Source organism: Coregonus lavaretus, assembly GCF_964263955.1.
Source record: "Coregonus lavaretus genome assembly, chromosome: 15".
Classification (NCBI taxonomy): domain Eukaryota; kingdom Metazoa; phylum Chordata; class Actinopteri; order Salmoniformes; family Salmonidae; genus Coregonus; species Coregonus lavaretus.
The window spans coordinates 34,145,737-34,163,277 of NC_140002.1; the positions used below are offsets into that span (position 1 = coordinate 34,145,737).

The 17,541-nt window shown below is 41.2% G+C and overlaps 1 protein-coding gene across 1 annotated transcript in view; it reads left to right on the forward strand.

The window, feature by feature from the left end:
- The window catches only part of LOC311142265 (NALCN channel auxiliary factor 2-like), a gene marked incomplete at both ends in the record, with an annotated part of 99,249 nt that overhangs the window by 1,387 nt on the left and 80,321 nt on the right, over positions 1–17,541 (forward strand). The window lies entirely within an intron of this gene.

Consider the following 17,541-nt stretch of genomic DNA (forward strand, 5'->3'; position numbering starts at 1 on the left):
GGCTTTGAAACTACTCTGTTTCCGGGTGGCACATGTGGAGAGAGGTGTCACTGAGCTGTAGCCTATTGACCCACAGCTGTAGGTTTAAGAACAGCCCTGATGATAAGAGAGACAGTGCTTCCAGCAAGTGGATGTCCGCTACATAGAGCAAAGGTAATGTTATCTGATGGTTGTCATAAGGTTTTGACCTAATATTATGATATGAATGTTCTAAAAACTTGGAAGGCTGAACTAACATCCATTCAAAAGTTTCCATGCAGAAACAACACAAGCAAAAAGGCAACAGGAGCACTCAGGGATTTTCAATGAGTGATGGATTTACCATATTAACCAACAGTTATTATAATATTATTACACAGGTACACTACATTTAAAATATATCTAGTTGAGATTATCATATTTTGAAAACTTCAGATAACATCCACCTTTTCTTGTTGGCTGTCAAGCCATCCAACACCTTGCAAAGTAACAACTTCATGTAATGTTACCTTGTTATCAAATGAAAATGTTAGAAGTTATCTTTAGAGTACACTTCATCTCAACTTAATTACAACTTGATTAATCTATAAATGTGAAATTGATCCCACACATACACTTAATGCACATATTTCTGCATATGCACACCCCAGGGGTAGAAGTTACCTAAGGCTACTAATTGGTTCCCAGGTGCTGCATTGCAAAAACAAGCAAGGCACGCTGTCTTCTTCTTAAACAAGACTGTCTTGAAAATGTGTCTCGAGGTCACCTATTGTAGAGCACATCGGTTGCCCTCCGAGTGTCAACTAAGAAACACCTGTCAACTAAGGAGACCTATCCATACAGCACTGTGCTGTGCTGAGGTGACACGTGTCAAAAGTTTACTCATGTCCCCTGCCCTGTTGTCCCAGCTTACACCCTCTATTATGGCATATTTGCTATCCTGCCCTGGTGTCAACCTCTTGGTGGGGTCAGCTACAGATAATTTTCAGTTAGGTTTTAACATTGCTAGTGCCAACTCGTAGCTCCTCACTCTAGGATGTAATGTATCCCCTGGCTACTACTTTACACAAATTAATGGACACATTTCATAGGCGCAGTGGATTAGAGTGGGATTGTGTCTAATGCTTGACTCATACACATTTACTCGTAACATTACAACTGCTTTGTGTTTTGTAAAACTACTCTGTCCATACAACTATGAACTGTATAGTGCACATTTATCCAGTTCAGTTTAACCTGTAGGCCTATCCCAGTTGTTTTCCTATTACCAAATCATTATCGGAGTAGAGTGTAGGGCTTGAAGGGGATATTTGTTAGCTTTGATTCTACATACACTACCAGTCAAAAGTTTGGACACACCTACACATTCAAGGGTTTTCTTTATTTTTTACTATTTTTTACATTGTAGAATAATAGTGAAGACATCAAAACTATGAAATAACACATATGGAATCATGTAGTAACCAAAAAAGTGTTATACAAATCAAAATATATTTTATATTTGAGATTCTTCAAAGTAGCCACCCTTTGCCTTGATGACAGCTTTGCACACACTTGGCATTCTCTCAACCAGCTTAAAAGTTAATTTGTGGAATTTCTTTCCTTCTTAATGCGTTTGAGCCAATCAGTTGTGTTGTGAGAAGGTAGTGGGGGTATACAGAAGATAGCCCTATTTGGTAAAAGAACAAGTCCATATTATGGCAAGAACAGCTCAAATAAGCAAAGAGAAACAACAGTCCATCATTACTTTAAGACATGAAGGTCAGTCAATATGGAACATTTCAAGAACTTTGAAAGTTTCTTCAAGTGCAGTCGCAAAAACCATCAAGCGCTATGATGAAACTGGCTCTCATGAGGACCGCCACAGGAAAGGAAGACCCAGAGTTACCTCTGCTGCAGAGGATAAGTTCATTAGAGTTACCAGCCTCAGAAATTGCAGCCCAAATAAATGCTTCACAGAGTTCAAGTCACAGACACATCTCAACATCAACTGTTCAGAGGGGACTGTTTGAATGAGTCCTTCATGGTCGAATGGCTGCAAAGAAACCACTACTAAAAGACACCAATAAGAAGAATAGACCTGCTTGGGCCAAGAAACACTAGCAATTAGACCGGTGGAAATATGTCCTTTGGTCTGGAGTCCAAATTGGAGATTTTTGGTTCCAATCGCTGTGTCTTTGTGAGACGCGGTGTGGGTGAACGGATGATCTCCGCATGTGCAGTTCCCACCGTAAAGCATGGAGGAGGAGGTGTTATGCTGTGGGGGTGCTTTGCTGGTGACACTGCCTGTGATTTATTTAGAATTCAAGGCACACTTAACCAGCATGGCTACCACAGCATTCTGCAGCGATACGCCATCCCATCTGGTTTGGGCTTAGTGGGACTATGATTTGTTTTTCAACAGGACAATGACCCAACACACCTCCAGTCTGTGTAATGGCTATTTTACCAAGAAAGAGAGTGATGGAGTGCTGCATCAGATGACCTGGCCTCCACAATCCCCCGACCTCAACCAAATTGAGATGGTTTGGGATGAGTCGGACGGCAGAGGGAAGGAAAAGCAGCCAACAAGTGCTCAGCATATATGGGAACTCCTTCAACACTTTTGGAAAAGCATTCCAGGTGAAGCTGTTTGAGAGAATGCCAAGAGTGTGCAAAGCTGTCATCAAGGCAAAGGTGTGGCTATTTGAAGAATCTCAAATATAAAATATATTTTGATATATTGACACTTGTTTGGTTACTACATGATTGCATATGTGTTATTTCATAGTTTTGATGTCTTCACTATTATTCTACAATGTAGAAAATAGTAAAAATGAAGACAAACCAAAACTTTTGACTGGTACTGTACATATTTGCTAAGACCAGTTCTCACTATTGAAAACATGACATGGTCAATTATTTATGATCCCCTTCTGCTGCTGCTACAAAAAGGCAGACAGTAAATACAGCCTAGCAGTGAGCAGTGTGTCTAATCAGAATCAATGTTTAACCTCTTAAGGATCGGACACTTTTTTTAAATTTTCGCCTAAAATGACATACCCAAATCTAACTGCCTGTAGCTCAGGACCTGAAGCAAGGATATGCTTATTCTTGATACCATTTGAAAGGAAACACTTTGAAGGTTGTGGAAATGTGAAATCACTGTAGGAGAATATAACATATTAGATCTGGTAAAGGATAATACAAACCTTCAAATCATCTTTGAAATGCAAGAGAAAGGCTACATTATAATATTGCCGTTTAGGCACAGTGTGTGTGCAAAGTTTCAGATTGATCCAGTGAAGCATTGCAATGCTGGACTGTTTTGTATCAAGTCTGCTCAAATGTGCCGAATTGGTCAATTGATACATTTTCAAGTACATGACTATAGAGAACATACAAAAATGATATGGTAATACAAAATGTAAGTTTACACACTCCCAGGAATGTCATACATGATGGATCATTAGCTTATACACCAACTTTTACACATCTAGATGGCCGGGCGGGGTGGGTGTGGAGCCAGAGACAGCAGGTGTTCAAACTGTAGAACCCAGTTCCTACATTTGAATATAAAAATAGATTTGATCAAACAAAACTATGCTACATTTTATCTCTGGGACCCTTAGGATGACAAATCAGAGCAAGATTACTAAATGTAAGTACATTATTTACCTTCAGAGGTGAATGTATCAAACCAGTTGGCGTGATACGTTTTTTGTTGTTGTGCACTCTCCTCAAACAATAGCATGGTATTTTCTCACCGTAATAGCTACTGTAAATTGGACAGTGCAGTTAGATTAACAAGAATCTAAGCTTTCTGCCCATATAAGACATGTCTATGTCCTGTAAAGTTTGCTGTTACTTATAACAGTCATGCTAATCACATTAGCGCACGTTAGCTCAACCGTCCCGTATACGGGACACCGATCCCGCAGAGGTTAATCACTGTTTATCTTATGTAACATCAGCTTTCTTGTAGGAATAACAGGAGCAGCAGCTGTGCATTCTGCTTTTAGATATGATAGTAGACTACGCTTGTACAGCCACCACACCAAGCTGCTTTGAAACCTATTTCCTATTCCAGAAAGTAGGGGAAATATTGTAGTCTTAAAGCTGCAATATATAACTTTTTGGGCGACCCAACCAAATTCACATAGAAATGTTACTTATAGATCTGTCATTCTCATTGAAAGCAAGTCTAAGAAGCAGTAGATCTGTTCTATGTTCTATTTGTATGCTTCCCGTTCTTAAGTTTAGTTTTTTTATCTTTTACTTTCGGTTGTGTACACCAGCTTCAAACAACTGAAAATACAATATTTTTGGTTATGGAAAATATATTTGACAGCGGTTTAGATGGTACAATGATTCTCTACACTATACTTGCTTGTTTTGTCACAAAAACTGAAATTAGGCGAACTATTAGAATTGTAGCAACCAGGAAATGGCGGAGCGATTCCTGCATAGTGCATCTTTAATGAGTACTGTTTATATTCGTATTCACCCCTTGACACTCAATTTTTTAACCCATATTAATCCCTTCAACACATTTTCACACGTTTTCAGCAAATTAATGTTTTCCGTTATTGGTGTGAATATGTGTACTTACTTATTGCATTATCAAATATACATCCTTTACATTGAAGTAAAATACTCCGAACAGCCACATGGTAATTTGTGGACCAGAGGGCTGTGTTTTGGAAGTAACACAGCTGGCTCAGAGAGAGTGTCAGAGTATAAAGCAGCTGACTCACAGCAGCCTAGAACATCAATGAGGCAAGCTGGAGCTTCCTGAAGGATTTACAACAGGGTTGTCACATACCCGCACCCCTAGTATTAGTCCAAACCATTGGCTGCTGATTGGCATCATCTGACCAATAAAATGGTGCTAACCTGGACCATCTCTTTCATAAGCATGCGGCCATCCTTCTTTACCCCATGCATTGAGTAACAAGCATACTGCATCACATCTGTGCTGTGGATACTTGCAGAATAAGTAGCGAGAACATCTTGCATTGAGCTACCATGAAATTTATCCTAAATGGAAGTCATCGTTGCCCTGATAGTTTTTTCTATCTTCCTGAAAGCAGTGAAGCCTCCAGGGCCCTACTGCTGATGAGTGATTATGTGCTTGCCTTCATGGAAGGCCATGCTGTCTGCCTGCTTATCACCCTGGTGAATGGGCTCCATCAGCTTTGTAATGTGGCCTCCCTCCGTTGTCCTGGATGGCAATATTATAAATGTGCTCACAGAGGAATGTGGCACCACAGGGAGAAAGACTGTTTCTAATGTAAACATAGGGATATTTTATTTATACAGTTATTCAATTCCGTGCCTAAAGTTTGAGGTTTTCAAGGAATATCTGATCTTGAGATTGTTTGTGTTTTTTGATTTTGGCTTTGCATTTATATTATTCATTACACTTAGTTTATTTATTTATATTATTCCATTAATTTGGTTGAATAATAATGTTTGACTGATGTCAATTTAAGAAGCTTTTTCCCCCTCATGATTAAGGTTGTAACAATCTTCAACAGTATATTGTGTCAACTTATAACTTAATATACACTATATATACAATGGTATGTGGACAACCCTTCAAATTAGTGGATTCGGCTATTTCAGCCACACCCATTGCTGACAGGTGTATAAAATCGAGCACACAGCCGTGCAATCTCCATAGACAAACATTGGCAGTAGAATGGCCTTACTGAAAAGCTCAGTGACTTTTAATGTGGCAACATTTCTGCCCTGCTAGAGCTGCCCTGGTCAACTGTAAGTGCTGTTATTGTGAAGTGTAAACGTCTAGGAGCAACAACGGCTCAGCCACAAAAGCTCACAGAACGGAACCGCCGAGTGCTGAAGCGCTTAAAAATCGTCTGTCCTCGGTTGCAATACTCACTACCAAGTTCCAAACTGCCTCTGGAAGCAACATCAGCACAATAACTGTTCGTCGGGAGCTTCATAAAAATGGGTTTCCATGGCCGAGCAGTCGCACACAAGCCTAATATCACCATGTGCAATGCCAAGCGTCGGCTGGAGTGGTATAAAGCTCGCCGCCATTGGACTCTGGAGCAGTGGAAATGCGTGCTCTGGAGTGATGAATCATTCTTCACCATCAGGCAGTCCGACGGACGAATCCGGGTTTGGCGGATGCCAGGAGAACGCTACCTACCTCAATGCATAGTGCCAACTGTAAAGTTTAGTGGAGGAGGAATTATGGGGCTGTTTTTTATGGTTCGGGCTCGGCCCCTTAGTTCCAGTGAAGGGAAATCTTAACGCTAAAGCATACAATGACATTCTAGATGATTCTGTGCTTCCAACCTTGTGGCAACAGTTTGGGGAAGGCCCTTTCCTGTTTCAGCATGACAATTCCCCTGTGCACAAAGCAAGGTCCATACAGAAATGGTTTGTCGAAATCGGTGTGGAAGAACTTGACTGGCCTGCACAGAGCCCTGACCTCAACCCCATCTAACACCTTTGGGATTAATTGGAACGCCGACTGCGAGCCAGGCCTAATCGCCCAACATCAGTGCCCGACCTCACTAATGCTCGTGGCTGAATGGAAGCAAGTCCCTGCAGCATTGTTCCAACATCTAGTGGAAAGCCTTCCCAGAAGAGTGGAGGCTGTTATAGCAGCAAAGGGGGGACCAACTCCATATTAATGCCCATGATTTTGGAATGAGATGTTCGACGAGCTGGCGTCCACATACTTTTAGTCATGTAGTGTCATGTAGTATGAAAAAATGTATGCACTCACTAACTGTAAGTCGCTCTGGATAAGAGCGTCTGCTAAATGACTAAAATGTAAAAAAAAATGTGTATTTAATAGTACAGTTTGAGGTGTCCATCTGAAAAATTATTTGTATATGCCAAAGGTAAATATTGTTAGTTATAAAAGTTTTATTACACTTTCATTACACTTGGGCATATAAAATCCCTTTTTAAAGACTGCAGAATTGGAGCAGTTTTATTTTCAGAAACAAAATCTCTCCATGAGCCAGTTTCAATAATTAGATAAGATGATGTCAAAAGGTTTTGGCATCAGCACTTCAAGTTTAAACAAACTCCAGAGAACACCTGATGACTCATTTACTGTAGAATACTGACACCTTGCATTTGAATTTGTTGCGCAAGGGCATTTTATTGAGTGAGATTGTATCCATCTCCGTTTATCTTAAGATTTGACACAAATAACTTTGTATCAAAGGGGCGAAGATACTTTGACAAATGGAATTATGTCACATTTTCACATTAGAGTGATTCCTCACGAAACCAGGACAAAAAGAGACCATGATTTTTTTCACAAGATTTAATACATATAATTGTCTTTTTGAGGAAGGATTGTTGACATATATTTGACATTTGTATCTAAAAGCACAATTGAGAAATAATTAATCAAAGTTGGCATATTTATGACATTTTGGTCTTACTCAGGCCTCCTGCTACTTTTAGAGTTATGATCCTATTTGTAAGCATTACAAACAGAGTGAATGTGAAATTGGATTCGAAATGCCCTCTGCTGGTGATTTGCAGAATGTGCAATAATACAAGTAAAATAAGGGATGTGATTGGTTACATTGTCTACTACGGGGTTCCCCAACTGGCATCTAGGTGATTTTATTTGGCCCCCCAAGTTTTCTGAGCAAAAAAAGTAATAATATATATTTTTATTGTTGGACATGAAAGACTATAAAAACACCAGCAAATCAGCTCCAAGTGATTTTAATTTTGGAATCTGTTCCAAAGTATTCCCACGCATAATAGAGAGATATTTATGTGAACGTAAACAAATGTAAGCAATGTTTGAAATTATTATGTTTTAGTCAAATATTATATCTGTTTGTGCTTCTTGCGTTCAATTTGCAGTCTACAAATTATTTGTAATTATGTTCTGGCCCCCTGACCATCCGCTCAACAACAAAAAAATCGGCTGATGATCTCTGGCCTACTATGACAATTTATCAGTATAAAATGGGCCATAACTTTAAAACTAGCAGAGATCCCATTCTGGAACTTTCATATGCCAATAGAGTATATTATGTTCAACAATATATAGACACATTTCCCAAATCTAAAATGTTGTTTAGTCAATATTCATAAATTAATTTAAGAAGATTGTTATTGAAATCAAAATACTACTCATATTACAGAACAAGCGGTAAAGCTTCATATGGACCAAGTTTTGCATTGTAGTAACTACAGATGAAATATTATGGAGTCTTAAAGGAGGCCTGGGTGAGGCCAAAATGCCATAAATATGCCAACTTTGATGAACTATTTCTCAATTATGCTTTTAGATACAAATGTCAAATATATGCCACCACTATATCGTGAAAATCCCAAAAGAATCATGGTCTTTCTTTGTCCTGATTTTGTGAGGAATCACTCATTGTCCAAGTCTACGGGCAGTTTTAAAAAAGAATGGTGAGAGAGATGTATGTAAAGTGGTAGGCTACAAAGAAAGAGTGACATATATTTATTTTAACTATTATTTTATTTAACCTTTATTTATACAGGTTTTTCAAGAGAGACCTGGTGCAACAGCAGCAGGAGGAACAACGTTTCAGACAAAACTACTTACATACACTAACACAACATTGAACAAAACTATAGACACACATACAGTACAATAATTACATATTACGTAAAGAAACACGAATGTCATAACTAAAAAACAGATGTCCTAAAGACAATTACACTTTATGATATTTACATCGATCAAGTGTTTAAACTCCACCAACAAGACTAGATCATCAAATTTTAAAATGTTCAGGAGAGAATTCCAGGACCACGGAGCTGAGTAACTAAAACTATTTATACCATGACCTGTTCTAATTCTTGTAAAAATATAACTAACTAACTAACTTAACCATTAGTTAGCCATGTTCACAGACTGTTTATTCTACTCTTTTCAAACTGAGAGGATTGTGTCTTTAATCAGCTCTCCATCTCAGGGTGCCTATCAGGGGAGGAGACGTGACTGTGGAACTTCTATCTGCAAGGATCTCACATTAAATGAAGACACCTCGCTCTGTTCCTCTTCCCCTAAATTTGCATGCACAAGATTTTCAGGATCATGACTCAATGAACCATCATCCTCCCTCCAGAGTTGGCATGTCCATTATGAGCTTTCAGTTAACACAGGGAAGTTCTTAATTCCCCATTCTCCAATTATCCTGTGTATCAGAGATACCTCTGCTGACTATTTCATGTGAACATGTTCCTATAGGGGTTCATTACACAGAATGCATCATGTTAAATGCCCAATCACACACCATTGTCCTTCCTCCAATGGTCTCTAGTTTCAAATGTCATGTTTGATTAGTCTTATGTACAGGATACACATGGTATACACCGTTCCTTCTCGACAATGCAACAACAATAAGAACTAATAAAAGATAAGAATACAAACGTAAAGTAAATGGCTCAGTAGAATAGAATAAACATTTTAGCATAACTATAATACAGGAAGGCACAATGTATAGTCCAATATTTACACGTGTTTTGGGGAAGGGGGGTTTGGGGGGCAAGTGTTTAAATTGTGCAGTATTTAGCAATACTGATCAGTCTGGTAGCAGCAGTTGTGGTGTGTGTGTGTGCGTGTGCGTGTGTGTGTGTGGATGAGTGTGTGAATGAGTGTATACAGTGGGGAAAAAAAGTATTTAGTCAGCCACCAATTGTGCAAGTTCTCCCACTTAAAAAGATGAGAGAGGCCTGTAATTTTCATCATAGGTACACGTCAACTATGACAGACAAAATGAGAAAAAAAATCCAGAAAATCACATTGTAGGATTTTTTATGAATTTATTTGCAAATTATGGTGGAAAATAAGTATTTGGTCAATAACAAAAGTTTCTCAATACTTTGTTATATACCCTTTGTTGGCAATGACACAGGTCAAACGTTTTCTGTAAGTCTTCACAAGGTTTTCACACACTGTTGCTGGTATTTTGGCCCATTCTTCCATGCAGTTCTCCTCTAGAGCAGTGATGTTTTGGGGCTGTCACTGGGCAACACGGACTTTCAACTCCCTCCAAAGATTTTCTATGGGGTTGAGATCTGGAGACTGGCTAGGCCACTCCAGGACCTTGAAATGCTTCTTACGAAGCCACTCCTTCGTTGCCCGGGCGGTGTGTTTGGGATCATTGTCATGCTGAAAGACCCAGCCACGTTTCATCTTCAATGCCCTTGCTGATAGAAGGAGGTTTTCACTCAAAATCTCACGATTCATGGCCCCATTCATTCTTTCCTTTACACGGATCAGTCGTCCTGGTCCCTTTGCAGAAAAACAGCCCCAAAGCATGATGTTTCCACCCCCATGCTTCACAGTAGGTATGGTGTTCTTTGGATGCAACTCAGCATTCTTTGTCCTCCAAACACGAGTTTGAGTTTTTACCAAAAAAGTTATATTTTGGTTTCATCTGACCATATGACATTCTCCCAATCCTCTTCTGGATCATCCAAATGCACTCTAGCAAACTTCAGATGGGCCTGGACATGTACTGGCTTAAGCAAGGGGACACGTCTGGCACTGCAGGATTTGAGTCCCTGGCGGCGTAGTGTGTTACTGATGGTAGGCTTTGTTACTTTGGTCCCAGCTCTCTGCAGGGCATTCACTAGGTCCCCCCGTGTGGTTCTGGGATTTTTGCTCACCGTTCTTGTGATCATTTTGACCCCATGGGGTGAGATCTTGCGTGGAGCCCCAGATCGAGGGAGATTATCAGTGGTCTTGTATGTCTTCCATTTCCTAATAATTGCTCCCACAGTTGATTTCTTCAAACCAAGCTGCTTACCTATTGCAGATTCAGTCTTCCCAGCCTGGTGCAGGTCTACAATTTTGTTTCTGGTGTCCTTTGACAGCTCTTTGGTCTTGGCCATAGTGGAGTTTGGAGTGTGACAGTTTGAGGTTGTGGACAGGTGTCTTTTATACTGATAACAAGTTCAAACAGGTGCCATTAATACAGGTAACGAGTGGAGGACAGAGGAGCCTCTTAAAGAAGTTGTTACAGGTCTGTGAGAGCCAGAAATCTTGCTTGTTTGTAGGTGACCAAATACTTATTTTCCACCATAATTTGCAAATAAATTCATTAAAAATCCTACAATGTGATTTTCTGGATTCTCTTTCCTCAATTTGTTTGTCATAGTTGACATGTACCTATGATGAAAATTACAGGCCTCTCTCATCATTTTAAGTGGGAGAACTTGCACAATTGGTGGCTGACTAAATACTTTTTTCCCCCACTGTATCTGTATGGGTGTTTGTGTGAGTGAGTGCATGTGTGCTATAGTGCGGAGAGTCAGTACAGGTGGTCAGTCCAGTTCAAGTATTCAGCAGTCTGATGGCTTGTAGATAGAAACCGTCTCTGAGCCTGTTGGTATCAAACCTCATGCTCCGATACTGTCTGCCGACCTCACTAAAGCCTTCCCAGAAGAGTGGAGGCTATTATAGCAGCAAAGAAGGGACCAACTCCATATTAAAGCCCAAGGTTTTGGAATGAGATGTTCGACGTGCAGCTGTCCACATACTTTTGGTCATGTAGTATAGTTGACGGTATGAGTAGGCTACAGTATTGCTGTGCGATAGGAGCGCAACATCATTGTCTATTTAATCACAGTGCCTTTACCAAGGCAGGACATATAAACCCGATAATCTATTGATAAATGTATTTTGCATGCCGAGGCCTAATTATACAGCAAATAAAGGACGTTTTGTCACCATAAAAGGTGAATGGAGGTGTTTTCCATGCAGAGTTTTACGACAGATCAGATTTTTAACGGGAAACATGCATACAGACTATATGTATGCCAAGTTTATTCATCTTAATATTTTTGTAAGTGCGCAGACTTTTCAGAAATGGCGCATGCAGAAATGTTGTGTGAAATCTACGCAACGGTTGCAAATGAGGCACCTCTGCTTTAAGGGACATAGTGATCCATCATCTGTCAAGATAATTTTGTTTACTCATAATTTTCTTGCCAAAGCCAATCAGTTTGTTTACAGTCGTGGTCAAAAGTTTTGAGAATGACACAAGTATTGGTCTTCACAAAGTTTGCTGCTTCAGTGTTTTTAGATATTATTGTCAGATGTTACTATGGTATACTGAAGTATAATTACAAGCATTCCATAAGTGTCAAAGGCTTTTATTGACAATTACATTAAGTTTATGCAAAGAGTCAATATTTGCAGTGTTGACCCTTCTTTTTCAAGACCTCTGCAATCCGCCCTGGCATGCGGTCAATTAACTTGTGGGCCACATCCTGACTGATGGCAGCCCATTCTTGCATAATCAACGCTTGGAGTTTGTCAGAATTTGTGGGTTTTTGTTTGTCCACCCGCCTCTTGAGGATTGACCACAAGTTCTCAATGGGATTAAGGTCTGGGGAGTTTCCTGGCCATGGACCCAAAATGTTGATGTTTTGTTTCCCGAGCCACTTAGTTATCACTTTTGCCTTATGGTAAGAAGCTCCATCATGCTGGAAAAGGCATTATTCGTCACTAAACTGTTCTTGGATGATTGGGAGAAGTTGCTCTCGGAGGATGTGTTGGTACCATTCTTTATTTATGGCTGTGATCTTAGGCAAAATTGTGAGTGAGCCTACTCCCTTGGCTGAGAAGCAACCCCACACATGAATGATCTCAGGATGCTTTACTGTTGGCATGACACAGGACTGATGGTAACACTCACCTTGTCTTCTCCGGACAAGCTTTTTTCCGGATGCCCCAAACAATCGGAAAGGGGATTCATCAGAGAAGATGACTTTACCCCAGTCCTCAGCAGTCCAATCCCTGTACCTTTTGCAGAATATCAGTCTGTCCCTGATGTTTTTCTGGAGAGAAGTGGCTTCCTCGCTGCCCTTCTTGACACCAGGCCATCCTCCAAAAGTCTTCGCCTCACTGTGCGTGCAGATGCACTCACACCTGCCTGCTGCCATTCCTGAGCAAGCTCTGCACTGGTGGTGCCCCGATCCCGCAGCTGAATCAACTTTAGGAGACGGTCCTGGCGCTTGCTGGACTTTCTTGGGCGCCCTGAAGCCTTCTTCACAACAATTGAACCTCTCTCCTTGAAGTTTTTGATGATCCGATAAATGGTTGATTTAGGTGCAATCTTACTAGCAGCAATATCCTTGCCTGTAAAGCCCTTTTTGTGCAAAGCAATGATGACGGCACGTGTTTCCTTGCAGGTAACCATGGTTAACAGAGGAAGAACAATGATTTCAAGCACCACCCTCCTTTTAAAGCTTCCAGTCTGTTATTCTAACTCGATCAGCATGACAGAGTGATCTCCAGCCTTGTCCTCGTCAACACTCTCACCTGTGTTAACGAGAGAATCACTGACATGATGTCAGCTGGTCCTTTTGTGGCAGGGCTGAAATGCAATGGAAATGTTTTTTGGGGATTAAGTTCATTTTCATGGTAAAGAGGGACTTTACAATTAAGTGCAATTCATCTGATCACTATTCATAACATTCTGGAGTATTTGCAAATTGCCATCATAAAAACTGAGGCAGCAGACTTTGTGAAAATTAATATTTGTGTCATACTCAAAACTTTAGACCACGACTGTACAGCTTAAAAACACTTGCAACACTTAATTCTTATGAAGCTACTATTTGTAACTTGAAGCAGTATAATATTACTTATATGCTGCAACTATTCTGTATAGCAACTTGGGGAATGGACTGAACATGATCCTTTACTATCTAATTACCATAACCTTTACCAGATTTCATACATTTCATTCTGATTGCAATCAAAACTTTTGTCATCAGCAGGTAGTAGAATATTAACCTCTGGAAGCTGGATCAACACCTTTGGGGCTCCTGCCCTCTAAACCAGTACTGATAGGAATGTACTGTGGTGGTGGCATAATGCATGTCAGGAGAGGACTCACATTTCGCTGATCAATGTAAGCTGTTAATGAATCTAATCAGAGGGATGTTTGATGCGATCTATGGGGACTTCAGCATTACAGGTTGACCTGTCATGCTTTAATGTCTTCAAATGGCAGCAGTTACATTAGACTGCTTCCTCAGATATGAAATTCTGTGATATTCTGCCCCAGAGCAGTAACGGTCTGATATTCAGACCACTAGTTCCACCACTGAGGACGTCTGTGCGGGTGCATTTGTGTGTGTGTTGTTTCTCTGCTACATGGATATTCCAAAGATCTTGACAATAGTTATATAACAGTGTAGCTGTGTTAATTTACATGCAAATGTAATTCCCATTACCATTGTCCGGACACCCTATCTCACATGTCACTGTAGGCAATGTGTGGCCTGTGCTCAGCTGCTCCATTCAATGTGCATGGCCCTGGGTATGGTCTGTCTATGAAATGTCTGCAGTCAGTCAGTGTTGTTATTGTATTCTGTGATGTGTGGGTTGAAACTGCTTGCATGATCTGTTTCCTCTGTCTTTATTTAGCTGTCCAGGCAGCTGAATGTGTCCAAAGGAAGGGTTGGCAGTTCACAAGATCCTAGCCTTCCCTCGGCACTCCCGTTGAGGGGAGTCTGCAGTTACCATAGATACCACAGTCCGTGTCTAGCAACCTTCCTCTCTGTATGGCTTAGAGAATAATCGCAATTAGAAAGGATTTGTTTACATTTAAACTAGCCTATGAAGGGTTTACCAGTAATGCCCATTTTCAGATATTTAGATACCTCGACCTTGTGAAGCTGAGATTAGTGGTGAATGGTGATAGGATTGTTCAATTTATTGTCAAGAATTTCCAGAATTGACATAAATATTACTGTCACATTGATTAGATTGGCACCACTCAATCTGCAATAGTTTTTTTCTGGAAAATGTCTTGGTTGCATTGAGCTTGAAGTTCTATCATGGAGTGTAACACATTTGATTTCCCTCTTTAGACGTAAAGTAGAGTCAATATTAAACATCATCTCACAGTTAAAGGGATACTTCTGGATTTTGGCAATGATGCCCTTTATCTACTTCCCCAGTCAGATGAACTACTGGATACCATTTTTATGTCTCTGTGTCCAGTATGAAGGAAGTTAGAGGTACAGTAGTTTTGTGAGCCAATGCTAACTAGCATTAGCACAATGACTGGAAGTCTATGGGTATCTGCTAGCATGATAGTCAAATCAAATTGTATTTGTCACATGCTTTGTAAACAAGCAGTGAAATACTTACGGGCCCTTCCCAACAATGCAGAGAAAAATAATATAGAGAATTAATAGAAAAGTAATAAGATTTAATAATACAAGTAATAATAAATACACAATGAGTAATGATAACTTGGCTATATACACCAGTACCGAGGTGATGTGCTGGGGTACGAGGTAATTGAGGTAGATATGTACATATAACTAGGAATAGAGTGACTAGGCAATAGGATTGATCGTAAACAGTAGCAGCAGCATATGTGATGAGTCAAAACAATTAGTGCAAAAAGGGTAAATGCAAATAGTCCGGGTAGCTATTTGGTTAACTATTTAATGAATTATTTAGCAGGCTTGGGGGTAGAAGCTGTTCAGGGTCCTGTATGTTCCAGACTTGGTGATCAGTATCACTTGCCGTGCGGTAGCAGAGAGAACAGTCTATGACTTGGGTGGCTGGAGTCTTTGACAATTTTTAGGACCTTCCTCTGACACCGCCTGGTATAGAGGTCCTGGATGGCAGGGAGCTTGGCCCCAGTGATGTACTGGGCCGTACGCACTACCCTCTGTAGTGCCTTGCGGTCGGAGGCCAAGCAGTTGCCATACCAGGCAGTGATGCAGCCAGTCAAGATGCTCTCAATGGTACAGCTGTAGAACTTTTTGAGGATCTCAGGGCCCATGCCAAATCTTTTCAGCCTCATGAGGGGGAAGAGCCGTTGTCGTGCCCTCTTCATGACTTTGTTGGTGTGTTTGGACCATGACAGATCCTTAGTGATGTGCACACTGAGGAACATGAAGCTCTCGATCCACTACACTACAGCCCCGTCGATGGGGGTGTGCCTAGCCCTCCGTTTCCTGTAGTCCGCGAACACCACACTGCTAGGTCTCTGACCTCTTCCCTATAGGCTGTCGCATCATCGTCGGTGATCAGGCCTACCACCGTCGCGTTTTGTCAGCAAACTTAATGATGGTGTTGGAGTCGTGCGCGGCCACGCAATTGTGGGTGAACAGGGAGTACAGGAGGGAGGGGACTAAGCACGCACCCCTGAGGGGCCCCCGTGTTGAGGGTTGTGTAGTTGCCTACCCTCACCACCTGGGGGCGGCCCGTCAGGAAGTCCAGGATCCAGTTTCAGAGGGAGGTGTTCAGTCCCAGGGTCCTTAGCTTAGTGATGAGCTTGGAGTGTACTATGGTGTTGAACGCTGAGCTGTAGTCAATGAACAACATTCTCACATAGGTGTTCCTCTTGACCAGTTGGGAGAGGGCAGTGTGGAGTGTAATAGAGATTGCATCATCTGTGGATCTGTTGGGGCAGAATGCGAATTGGAGTGGGTCCAGGGTGTCTGGGATGATGGTTGATGTGAGCCATGACCAGTTTTTCAAAGCATTTCATGGCTACATATGTGAGTGCTATGGGGCGATAGTCATTTAGACATGTTACCTTGGCATTCTTGGGCACAGGGACTATGGTAGTCGGCTTGAAACATGTAGTTATTACAGACTGGATCAGGGAAAGGTTGAAAATGTCAGTGAAGACATTTGCCAGCTGGTCAGCGCATGCTCTGAGTACGCGTCCTGGTAATCTGTCTGGCCCTGCAGCCTTGGTATTGTTAACCTGTTTAAAGGTCTTACTCACATCGGCTACGGAGAGCGTGATCACACAGGCATCCTGAACAGCTGGTGCTCTCATGCATGGTTCAGTGTTGCTTGCCTCGAAGCGAGCATAGAAGGCATTTAGCTCATCTGGTAGGCTTGAATCACTGGGCAGCTCGCGGCTGGCTTTCCCTTTGTAATCCGTGATAGTTTGCTCTGGATGAGCATTTTCTTGTTTGCTTATGGCCCTGTACAGCTTGTTGATTGCCAGCATCAGTTTGTGATGGTAAATAGACAGCTACAAAAAATATAGATGAAAACTCTCTTGGTAAATAGTATGGTCTACAGCTTATCATGAGGTATTCTAACTCAGGCGAGCAGAACCTCGAGACTTCCTTATTATTAGAGGTCACAAAGCAAGGTTAGGTTGTCACCTAAATAAAACCCAGGGCAGAGTTGCAGACACAAGTGATGAACTTGTGAAAGAGAGGACTCTCCTATCAACGCTTTCCAGCGGCTACAGAGCTGCTGTGAAAAGTCTCAGGCACAGTAGACAGTTCACAAGGCGGGACTAAAGGCTTGGACACTGGGGGTAAGCGATGCGCACCCTCCATAAACGACACAACAGAGGAGTTATTCCTCTGTATAACTGTCGAAGCCTAAGATAGGCAGGGATGGTAGCTACTTAACAGCGGAAAAGGCGCAGCCTTTGTTCAGTGTATCCAGTAATAAAGTTTGACACTTTGGATACAGAGCACTGATAAGGAATGATCTGATTCAGATCGCATCATCGCTTAGAACACGGGCCACTTACTGTAAAAGAAGGTGGACCTGGCACTTGTCACATCCAGATTCATCCTTTCACA